The sequence below is a fragment of the Equus przewalskii genome, chromosome 3 (assembly GCF_037783145.1).
Source record: "Equus przewalskii isolate Varuska chromosome 3, EquPr2, whole genome shotgun sequence".
Taxonomy (NCBI): Eukaryota; Metazoa; Chordata; class Mammalia; order Perissodactyla; family Equidae; genus Equus; species Equus przewalskii.
Genome location: NC_091833.1, coordinates 4,894,308 through 4,907,330, shown reverse-complemented (window position 1 = coordinate 4,907,330; position 13,023 = coordinate 4,894,308).

The window sequence follows — 13,023 nt, the reverse complement described above, 5'->3', positions numbered from 1 at the left end:
GGACAGGAGCAATGATTAGAATCTAATACTGAAGCACCAACTTCATTCATAGATGAGGTAGGCAAGAAATGAACAGGGGACAGAATTTCCTGTCCCATCCTTTGGGTCACTTGGTGGCATGATTTAACGGTCAATCCAGATCCCTCTGGAATGGAAGGAATAAGAAATCAACCTTGGGTCTCACAGCCCTTCCAGTTTGGAGGAAGGCTTTTTAGGTATGCTCCACTTTGCCATTGAGAATAAATCTTCAAGATTCTGTATCCCACCTATGTTTCTGAAGATGAAAAATGAAATAAGTGGATTCATCTTGAGGGCTCACCTCCATTCTGGATTCACTTCTCACTTCTAGTTCCCTCATTGGAAATTCGGGAAACGGTGGATCTCTTTGTGTGTGTTGGGGGCCTTCCCTTGAAGAGGAGGTGACTAGAAAAGCGAAAACTTTGTGGCCAAACACTCACAGAGGTAATTTCTTTTCTCTTTTCCAAACCAGAAAAATCAGCTTTTCCCCCGACTTCCTTGTGCAAAGGCCTATGAGGCTGTGTTTTTATCTTGGTGCCTGGAAAACATTTGGACAATACTAAGTTCTCTACATAAATGTGGGACACTTTATATAAAAGACACATGTGCAACACTCTCCTTTAAATCCATCTGCCCCACTTTCAGTACGCATTTCCCCTGGTGCTTTTCATCCTGTTAGAAAGACTCTGAAATGAAATGGAAACTTTCTGGGGAGTTGACACAGAGGAAACTCTTTCTCTTTTTCTCCCTAAGATGTGGGGCTGACAGAGGCTTTGTCAGCATGGGCCTGGGTCCTGAGCTGGAGCTCTCCCACAGAGCTGCACACTTTCACTTAATCTTTCTGCCAGTTTATAACCAGCAGGCCTCACCCTCTGCTATGGCCAGTGTCTGCCTCTTCTCTGCCAGGTAACCATTTTTGGGTGCATGTAGAAATCTGTTTGGATGCATGAGGGCATGTATTTGGGTGCCGTGTAGAAGGTTAACCACCTTGCTGGAAATCTGGTTCCTAGTTTTAGGCATCAAAATGACTCTGGGTGTTCATCAATGAGAACAGGATCATTAACCACTGCAGAAACATGGCCAAGGAGGTGTTTGTTCTCTCAACAAGTATTTGACCATTTCCTCTATGGCAAGGACTGCTTCAGGTCCTAGAGATACAGCAATGATCAAAACAGACAAAAATTCCTGCCCCCCTGGATCCTACATTCTACTGAGGCAGAGGGAGATGATAAACAATATAGTAAATCAAATATATAACATATCAGAGGATGAAAAGTGCTAACGAAGAAAGAAAATCAAGAGGTAAAGGAAATGATGAGGGTGAAGAAGTTTGAAATAGTAGATAGGGAAGCCTCACATTAAGGTGACATTCTAGGAAATACCCAAAGGAAGCAAGAGACCAAGCCATGACCAGTAGAAGGATGTCCCAGGCAAAAGGTAGAGCAAATGCAAGAACCCTGAGGCAGCATGTTCAAGGAAGAGCCAACAGGCCAGTGTGCTGGAATGAGCTGTTTGTCCACAGTCGCTTTTCAAGTTTTCTCTGCAGAGTGCAGGAGGCCTAAGGTCTGACCTAGCGGAGTACATATTAGTGGGTCCATATGCCAGCTAGATTATCATTAACACTAGGGAGCATTTGGAAAATGTAGGTGCTTGAATTTCTGCCTAAGCTGTTCCAGTTGAGTAAGTCTGGAGATGGCCAGGCATCTGTCTTTGTAGACAGCTTCCTAGGTAGTTTAAATGATCTGTAGGCTGGGGATCCGATATCTAGATCCAATCCGTCTTGATCTACAGCTTCATCCTGGCTATAGCAGGAATGGATCCCCTTTGCAGGGCAGTGAAATATTGAGGCCAACATGATCAGTGTTGGATTCATTGGTTTTAGCAGCAGGGAAAAGGCACGGTGATGACAAGCTAATGCTTTTATGTCTTATGCTCAAGAACTGCAACACAATGTGGGGCTTACAATCATTTTCTATTGCACTATAGATTTGTACTGTGCTTTGCTTTCCTTCCAGGAGACCCGGCCTCTGTGTTCAGCAGGTTCTGGTTGCTCTATTCCATGTCTTTCTGTATCCAAGGAAGGATTAAATAAGCTAACTGTAGGTAGGGATAGGGCTATAAATAGGATTCACCAGGAACTTGAATACAACTTGAAATATTCTGTTCTTGTCTTTGCTGATCTCTGCCATTGGCCTTGTGCTCCACCATTTCCACAAAGTAGAAAACATGACCACCCCCAGCTCTTGAGTTTTATAGCTGAGAGCTTCTGCCGTAAGAGAGGGTCTGATTTCCATACTCGGAGTCTCAAGTCTAACAGATTCTAAGGAGTAGACAGTGGCCTATTCCTGGTCAGTGCCTCCTATTGAGAGGATTGAACATGGCCAGTGTCATGGAAGAACATGGCAGCTTCTCTTGGTAGCCATAAATGAGGACAGATGACAGTTCCCAAGAGAAGGATGGGGTAGGGTGTATATGAGTACTTCCTTAGATGTTCTGTCCAGGGTTGAAACTTGCCTTGAAACTTTTCTTTTGAAATTGGTTTAGAGCCAAGATAATCTAAAACCAAAGTCCTTAAAATTGGATAAATGGCCCTACCAGATCTAATTCCCTATTACTGCTGTACAACTTCATCACTGAACGTCCTTTCTGTGCTCATGCCACTCTAGACACACTGGTCACCCCAAGTAAGGCCTTTGAACTTGCTGTTGCCATTGCTTGGGAAAATCCTGCCCCAGAAATCTGCATGGCTCGCTCCTCTCACCTCCTTCTGGTCTTTGCTGAAATATTGTTTTCCCAGTGAATCTCTCCCTGTCCACCTTATTTGAAATTGTATTTCTACTCCAGAGCTCCCAGTACTCCACAGTAATTTTATCCTTATGACTCATTACCATATGACATACTATGTCTTACTTACATTTTGTTGTCTCTATGGTTCACTGCAACATCAGCTCCGTAAAGCCAAGGATTTTTGTTTCTGTTGTTTACTGCTGTATCCCCAGCACCTGGAACAGTGCCTGGCACATAGTAGAAACTCAATGAATAGTGAATGCCTAGTAAAGTTCTTGTATATTTTCTTAGACCTCATAGTTATTCCACAGCTACACTTTTCTATGACATCCCATGATTAGGAACCCTGACGTAGAGGGCCCCACCTGAGACTCCTTTGGATTGAATCCAACAATAATTCCAGAAAATGAACAGAAGAGCAGGGAGGCTGGTGTTGGCATGGCAGCTGCTGAGCTGGGAAGGGGGCAGCATCTGTATTACTCAAACCCAGCAGCAGCCTTGGAGAGAGGATAAGCCTGCGGCTCTGCAGGGCTTTTCAATATCTTGGATTAAATGAACTGTGAAATATTTGTTTTATTAGAAGTGCTTGTGTTTGTTTCTGAGGCCTTACATTGTACGTGTTCTGGGCAGCTGATATGGAGCAGAGTGGAGTGTGCACAACGTTTAGAGAACTCACGGGAACATCCCTCATCATTTGGGACCTGTTTTCAGGGGACCCTCTCATCTCTCCTCCAAGACCAGCAATCTCATCCTTGGAACAAAGCACTGGGGAAAGAGCAGGTTACTGCCGGTAATGGAGCGTGGAGAGGAGCAGCCTCGTGTAGCACTGAGTGCAGAGGAACTCAGGAAATTCTTTTTGTCTGAATGTCTGCAATCCATAGAATTTCAGACCTGAGCAAGTATATTAAATGAGGACAGGACTGGGGGTTCAGGATGAGTCAGTTCTTAAAGCTGATGGAAATTAGAGAACTTTTACAGGACTTGAAAGAAAAGCCCCTCATGTGTACAGATGTGCTGAGTACAGCTCCACGGCATCTCCTGCCAAGTGTGTTGTTCTTAAACACATTTTCCACCTGGTCTAGGAAAGCTGAGGGCCTCCGAGGTTCATGAGGGAAGTCCTACTTTCTGAGTGGGGAATGAGAAATTCTAAATTTCTTGGTGAGTTCCCATGGTCAATGGAGTAGAAGCCTCCACATTCTTAGCTAAGAATATTGAGCGTCTTTCTGCCTGCTGAAGTCATTAAATTATCTGTGTATACGTGCGAACATTTGAATGGATGTGTGTACCTGTACGGATGCGTGTGGATGGACGTGTATGCGTGAAGGTATGTGTGTAGATGTATCTGTAAATGCATGGGAGAAGTTTCAGAGTATATACTTTCCCAATGGTTAAATGTTTAACTCTGGAAAGGTAGAAAAAATGAGGCAGGGTGAAATAAGGAAGGGGAGGGTTCATTTTTAGCCTTATAGAATTCTAAAATTTTTACGTCTTTTCCTACCAAAATGTACCCATGCATGATTTGTCCAGTGAAAAAAATTATTTAAAAAACTGCAGTTGACAAATGAACTCACTAACCAAAGACAAATTGACTGATGTTCCTTTTCTGTTCTACTCCATTTCCTGCTCCTTCTGAATGACCACAGTGGTAGTGGATTGTGGGGTGGGGGAAACTAATCACATCATGTGGGAATCTCTGTTTCTCTAATGCCACTGACCTACTGTCCTACAATACATATATGTCATTTTTTTCATACTATCCAATATATCGAGAATGTATCCTTCCCCAGCCCTTCCTGTTTTCAATTACCAAATTTTGCTCATCTTTTAAGACCTAACTTAATTAAATCACCACCATGAAGCTTCTTCTCATTTTTACATCATCTTTCCTATCCATCCATCCATCCATCCATCCTTTGTGAGTGACTACTGAATGCCAAACACTGTGTGAAACTTTAGGTAATACAGATCTTATTCTTGCCCTCTTGAAGATATAAAGAGAAGACAGAAAGGATATACTCAAGCAACCAAATGAATATAAAATTTAAAAATGTAATGCATGCTGGGGAAAAAATAAACATGGTATTCTGACAGAGAATAATGAAACAATACCCGAATTAAATAAGGTAGTCAGAGATGGCATTTATCGTATGACATGAAAATGGAAAACATGAGGCACGTTGAAAGATGAGAGAGGGGAAGTGTAGGAATGTTTTCACAAGGGAAACAATATCCATGATCTCTTCTGCTTCTAAAATCCTTCTATATTTGCCTACCGCATTGTTCATTGTATTTATCATGTCTATGTTCATAGTCTTGATTTTCAAGCTTCTTTACAGCTTTCAGTTTCCTATCATGTGGTAGGAACTAAACAAACTGAGTCAAACATCTGTGGACTCCAAAGCAAGAAAAAGGAATTCTCTTATATTGTCTCAAAGACATTTTAAATTTCATTGAAAGAATCTCTAAAGACACAGAGATTATTTCCAAAGTGATCTTTAGGACTGAATATAAAAATTGTTTCACTTTTCCAAGTTGCCTCTCTGCTAGGTCTTTACTCTGAACCAGGAAAGAAAGATCACTGTAATCTACAAATCCCATTCTGGTTGGGTAGAATCCATCCTTATGCCAAACTTTATTTAAAATCATTTAAAGATCTGTTGCAGAGGAAGTATTGTTATCCTTTCCTGTTCCTTTGGGCTTGTGGTCTTTTTATAGGGGGGAAGTGAGAGAGAAAGCATACTTTCGGTAGACCAGAAATTGTTTTCTTTAGTGTAATATATGGACTATTGAATATATCCAGGCTATAATCACCTCTCCATGCCTCTAAATTGAGTTGGTACTATTTTACCAACTTAATGAGTTGTTAGTCATCCTTATTTTTCCCTAAGATCTGGCCTTGAGGCATGGAAAGGTTTTTATTTTCTAAACCAGAAACCAGAAAACATCTTTGTTCTCTCCCTCAGGGCCAGCATCTTTAAGACCAAGGCATTAGAAAGAACAACTCCAATTTTAGAAACATACAGTAGTCAGAATAAAGTGGAAAACACCTTGCCGCCTCTGGAAGGGCATAGGATCTAAGAGTTCGAAGAAACCTTAGAAATTATTTAGGTCACTCCTCTACCCAGTGCTGGAATTTGTTTACAACAGCTCTAAAAAAATGAATGTATGTCTCACACATGAATGAAGAATGTAGCACATTCTAAGAAAGACTATTCCGGTTTTCAGTTATCTCTGGTTATTAGATAGTATTTATTCACGTCAGTTTATTCACACCATTCATACCATTACTTATTCACCCCATAATCTTCAATGAGACAAACCCTACCTTTCCAACATCTTTCCAGTGATCCTAAGAACAGGTCTTGTTTATGACTTAATTAAAACTAAATTGGGCTTCGAATCAGAAGATTTAAATTATGGCTCCAAAAGTTGGTTGATCTTGGGCAAGTTTTTAATTTCTATCTCTCAATTTCCTCCACTGTAAAATGTTTATAGTCACCTACCTCACTGAATAGTTGTGAGGGTCAAATAGGGAAATGTGTGTGAAAACGTCTAGCATATGCCCAAGACGTAGTAGGACCTCAACAAATTTTCTGTTCTGTTCCCTTTTATTTTCTCATGATCATTTAAAGAGCCTGGGGACAACTATATGGGTAAGAAATGCACTTGGCTACAAGTAACAAAACCCAAATAACATTAGCTTTATCATAAGGACATGTATTATCTATTTAATAAGAAGCTCAAAGATAGATAGCTTTAGGCTAGGTCTAGTAGCTCATTGATTTCCTCAAGGACTCGGGCTCTACCTCTCTGCTCCACCATTCTTCGAATTGTTGGCTTTTTTCTTCATGCTTTCTGCACTTTGGCTGTAAGAGGGCTGCAGTAGCTCCAGGCATCATGGATGCATTCAAGGCAGGAAGAAAGAGAGGAGTGGCATCTGTAACTCTCCTTTACTCCCTTACCTTTTCTCAGGAGGCAAAATAGTGTCCCGTGAGGTCTCCCTGCACTCTTTTCTTGTCTTCCACTGGCCAGACTGGGTGAAATGGCCATACCCACTGCAAGGTGAGCTGGGAAAGCAATATAGGCAAAGGGGAAGGGAGTTGGGAATGGCTATGTGCTAGCCAACTAACCACGGCTGCTGCTGTAACAGCTTTCATGTCTCCCCCTGATTGTCACCTTTCTAGGCTTATCACTCCATGCGGCCTCAGCAGCTCTGAAAACGACTTGATTCACATACTCCTTTGCCCCTTGGTTCTCCTTTGTTGGGTTAATCATGGTCAGAACCAGGTAATAGTTGTCCCCCTCGGGATTCAACCAGGGAGCAGAACCACTATGAGCCTTATGGACTTTGGAATTTATTATGGAATTAGATCTTATACAATGTGGGAGGAGCTGGAGAAGTAAGGTCTGGAAAGGGGAGTTGTAGGAACAGAGAAAAGTCGCTAACCTTCTTTCCTGAGGCATGGGCACAGGGCAACAAGTCGTAACTTGTAGGGAAATCTGGGAACTCAGGCATGTCCAGCTGCCAGAGCAGGGCCACAAAAGGAATATGATAAAGAAGTTTCTGGAAGGCTGTTGCCTCTAGGTCAAATGGTGAACCAGGGTCGCTGTTGGTCAGTTAGGCCTGTGGTCAGGAAGAAGAGCTGTGTGCAGGGCAAAGCTAGGACAAGCTGGAACCAGTTGGCACCTCATCTTCTGTCTCTTAATCTAACCACAATGAATCTTAGAGTTCAAGTTCAGAGCGATTTGAATGGGCTCAGTGTAGCCTCTCCAAACCCAGGAGGTGTCAAGCATGAGGAAAAAGAATGGGGCTGTGCACCCAAATGGACTTTGCTCATCGTGAGGTTTTGCACATTTTCATTGCAGTGAGACGCATTCTCAGGGAGAGAAGATTCTCTGAGGGTATGTCAAATGATGGAAATAAGGTCTATTCCAAAGGCAAAAATATGAGGTATGAATGCAGGTTGCTTATATGAATACACTAGCAGAAGGAAAAGGAGCAACTTAGATTGGGAAGATAAATAAGAAGGAAGAGGATGAAACATTGAAGCAGAAACTATGCCTCAATCATGCTTCTATAGAAGCCTTTCACATCTCCTCTATTAATTTTTGTTTCTTTGACTTCTGTTTCAAAACCCCATGGCAGCAGTTTTTCCTTAAGTGTATTTTTCCTTTGCAACTAAATCTTTTATCTTTGTCTTGACTTGTATATCAGTAAATGTTTAGCAGCATGTTAACTGTTATCTTTTGTGTACTAAAGCCCAGATTGTTTAGAATAATTAAATCACAGGATGTCTCCTATACTCATCTTAGCTCCGAGACTCTTTTCATCTAGGTGATAAAAGCCAGACATACATTAATCCATCAAATTGTCTGATGATAACTTGAAAAATTATGAGAGAATGTTATCTAATCATGAAAATAAGTTAAATTCCTCCTTTCCTATAAATAAGAGGTTTTGGGGATTTTTTTTCTTTCTATTTACAAAGCAGCCAGAAGATCAGTGAGTAGGGCCATTTTTCTATTCTATTATGGAACACATATGATATATTGAGTGTTTCTGAGATTTGTTCTTTAGGGCCAATTTGTCAACAGGACAGGCTGACCTATGTCTTCTCTGCATGGCAAGCTGAATGTCAAACAAATGTCTCCTTCATTCCAAAGACACCATTCTATTCTATTTGGGTGGAAGATGCTGCTGGTTTAACTCAGCAGCAGGAAATTGCTTGACTGGAGTACCTTCTGATGGCAAACTTATTTCACAGACCTTTGTAGACAAGGTAGGTTTTGACATCAGTGCTAGTTAGAGCAATAGTTCCAACCTGATTTCCAATGATTATTGTCCGAATGGGAACATTCAAGTGTTGAGATTTCCTTATAAAACTTGTACGCCCAGAAAAGTCACATTTTAAAAAACAACACCACTTAAGGGTATATACAAAAGCCAGCATTGTAAATTCCATATTGCTCTGGACTTGGGGAAATAAGCAGATGGAATATATTGGAAGGGCTGAGGGCACAGATGTCTTCTTGGCTTGGGTTCAGAGTGAAAGGAGAAGCCCATTTTGTGCTAAGTCTGGGATAGGAAAGCTCCCGATACATGGAGGGCTGAAAAATCAAGTACACAAAGTTTAATGAACTGTTTTTTAAGACAATTATTGCAAGACTTAAGCAACAAGTTATTGTTCGGGACCATGCTCTTCTAACTGATTCAAACATGCGTTTTGAGTGGGAAAAGCTTTTCAGTGGTGGTTGAGTTATGTAAAGTGTCCTCAGACCTTCCCCTTACAGTAGCATGGCTATTGCTCTGGCCAAGAGAAAGCTTGCCCTGTTGAAGCCCTAAGTCCTTTGTTCATTACAAACATTGTCTCCAGTGTTTACTAAACTGGGAACAGATGTTTACTGTGTCGATTTTTCCTTTAAAAGTTGAAAAGTAAAATTAGCTGCTATACTTGGTTTAGGAACCATATTCCTAAAGGAGAAGCCAGGAAAAATAACGAACTTCCATTGCTTTGTTCTTGTTACAAAATTTACGCTTACTTATTAGAGAACATGTAAGAAAATACAGACAAAAAGAAAAGTTTAAATCACTGGAAATCCTTCTATCAGAAAACAATGAAAGTTAACATTTTGTAATAAAACTTTCCAGTTATATTTGGAATTGCTGTGTATTCTTATCGTATTCCTGCTGTTTTCTTCTAGCAATCTGTTATAGGGGTTGTTTCTTGTCAATAAATACAGATCTAAGTTGCCAATTTTAATGGATGATTATATTTTATCTAATCTATAATTTATCTAACCTATCCACCATTTGTAGACATTGTGTTTTTATCGATCTATCTATCTATCTATCTATCTAATCTATCTGTGTTTTCAATAACATTGCAATGACAATCCACGTACTTCTCTGTGTGCTTGTCTGATTATTTCCTTGGGTTGAATTCCGAGAAGCAGAATTGCTGGATCAACGGGTCTGCACAAGTTTAACTTTTGATAGGTATTGCCAAATTGCCTGCCAAAATTTCATACCCATTATACTCCCTTCAACAGGGTGTGAGAGTGTCTTTTCTCCATCTGCTCCCTAACACTGGGTAATATCAATCCAATTAATCTTTGCCAAGCTGAAAACCTAAAACAACCACAGCACCAACATTTGTTGCTCCTATTTGTGTATTTAAGATTATTATTGAGTTTGCACATCTTGTTACATATTAATTAGCCCTTTGCACAGAACATTATGAATGTCCAGACGATGAACTTCCTTTTACTGTGTTTGCACTTTTCGTTGTACTTTAAAGAGATCATACGATATGGTCTGGAGTTAGCAGGCCTGGCATTTAGTCCTGCCTGACACTAGCTAAAGGGATTAGTTGCTACTTCTCCCAGATGCATCTGTAAAATGGGAGCAATTATAACTCACACAGAGCCACGAGGACTATTTTCTTCTATATGTAAATGGAAAGAGGAGGTTTTGTGTTTGTTTGTTTTTGGGTTAGGTTTTTTGTTGGTTTTTAAAATTTCTGTTCACTCTTATGGTCGGCCCCCTATAAAATGGCCCCCCAATGACCCCACCTTCCTAGTATTCACATCCTTGTGTAATCTCCTCTTGAGTGTGAGCTGGACCTACTGACTTACTTCCAACTAATAGAATACAGCAGAAGTGACGGGATGCCACTTCCAAGACTGGATTACAAAGACTCTGGCTCCCATCTTGCTCACCCTCTCTCTCGCTATCTATTATCTATTACTCTCTCTTGGAGCCTGAGCTCTAGGGGAAGCAAGCTGCCATGTTGTGAATAGCTCTACGGAGAGGTCCACGGAACAGGAAACTGATGTCTCTGGCCAACAACCAGCAAGGATCTGGGGCCTACCTACAGTCACGTGAGAGCTTCGAAGCAGACCCTACCCCAGTCCAGCCTGGAGATGACAGCAGTCCCAGCTGTAACATCTGGTTGCAGCCTGTGAGAGACTCTGAATCAAGGGCACCCAACCACGTTGTGCCCAAATTCAAGGCTCTCAGAAACTGTGAGAAAAGAAATGTTTGTTGTGTTAAGCCACTAAGTTGTGGGATAATTTGTTATGCAGCACTAGATAACTAATAGGACTCCTGAGGCATCTTCTTGGTGGTTACTACTAAGTGTTGTGTGCCCTACCTCCGTCTCCTGGCTCTGCCATGCACCAACCCTCTGTCATCAGTGGTCTCCACCTGGAACTCAGAGGACTTTGTCTTCTGGGCCTATCCTAGGAGAGGGTTGGGGGAAGCTATGCTCCTGTATTAACCATGTCTTTTATTTTCTGTATTCTGATGCTTCAACATCTGGGACCTTTCTGACCCTGGTTACTCTAAAAAATCAAATTATTTGTTCTCCACATCCTTCTTGCCTCTTCCCTTTGCAAGTAAGAGGAAGGAAATAAAGGTTAGTTTTTCTGTTGTTTTAATCAAAGGGCTAGACCAGATCATCTTTCAAGATCCCATTTCACCCCTGAAGTTGCTCGCTTATTTGTGGATTGGTTTTGCGAGTGGTGGAATGAAGATCATGGGTGCTATTGTTTACTCCTTTATCATTATGATGTTTGTGTTCTTGTTTTGTTTCTTTTTGAAGAAATAACACTCCAGCTTGCATGACCCATAATCCTGCCTCAAGTCCTTACTTTCAAATGAGGTGGGGAGTACATTCAAGCTATTTCATGTAGACTGCCTTCTGGATTGCCCACACACTTGTTTTCCTGAGCAGGATGACATCTTTTGTCTGTAAAGGGATGCACTTTGAAATTATTCCAGAAGAGAAAAAGTGAAAGGCTATGCTTTCCTAAGGTGCAGTCAAATTTTGTCACAATTTGCATTTAGTGAGCCTATTTGTCAACATTGCATCGTATCTGAAGATGCCTTTATCCACTCTTGTTTGTTTTAGGTTGAACTAAATAGTATGCAATTTACTAAATCACTAAAACATGGGAAAGAAAAGAAAAATATTTCTTATTTTTTGTTTTACAGCTCAGCTGTGAGGTGCAATGAATCTGATGCTTCAGAATTGTCAATTATTCCTGACCTTTAGAACTCCTTAGTAAAAATTAAGATATTCTGATAGGTTAGATTCTGATTCTATTTTTTTTCAGATTCTTTTCTTTGTTTCATGAACTGCTTCTTAAAAATAATGCTCTCACTCTGCTGAGGAAGAGAACTACTGAATTGTCATGTGTGTGTTGACTAAAAACACACACAAATGGAACAGTAGCAGGACTTCTGTAACCAAGAGAAGTTTATGAAACATTTAATTGTTAAGGGAGTCACAGTATTTCAGAGCTTGACCTTGAAGTTTTAAAAAAGTGAACTGATCCACTGGAACGAGTACAAAGCCAGCTTTGGTGCTAAATGTAAATTGTTAAAAATGGTACGGAATAACATCTGCCTTGTAGTATGCCTTAATCAGCACTGTGAAAAATGAAAGTTTAACGATCTACCATAGTGGCTTCTAAGAGAAGGATAAACAAAGGATGAAAGAGTTTCTTGCATGGTTTGTAACTGATGCCATGAAAAATGTCAAGAACCATCTGCCTCAAACTTATCCAAACTGTCATCAAGTATTCTAATCCAGTCAAACGAGATACAACTAGAACAACCTATGTAACTTGCTGAAGGCTTTTCAAAAGAGTTGTAAATAAAGAAGGAAAAAACCCATCAACTGTGTAGCTGCAGATTGCAGCCAGCTTGCCTGTGGCTTTGAAATTCAATCCCATTTCTCTAGTCTGACAAACTGTACTAAATAGTAAAATGGATTTTTATTGCTCTCAGCCATTTTCACTTTAGTTGCTATCAGGAGATGAATACACAGTTTTCTAATAGAATCAGAATCATGATTTATTTTTTAAAATGCACAGACTGGTTTCGACTGTACCACTCAATCGGGGGTGTGTGCAGAGGACCCAGGCATTGCATTTCCATCAGTAAGCAATCACTCACACAGGTAGGGCTAGATTTCCATGGCCTAAGCTGGCATACACTTTTTTAAATTGGAGCTTCTCTTCATGCTACTTACTCTATCGAATTTTCCTAATCCACTCATTAAGAGTACAGAGTTCAATATCATACTGATGGGCTTTAAATGCCAGCTCGACCACTGACTGACTGAGTGATCTTAGGTAAGTTGCTTGACTTCCCTGGACTTATTGTTGTCATCTGCAAGACTGAGATAATTATAATTACCTAGATCATAGACA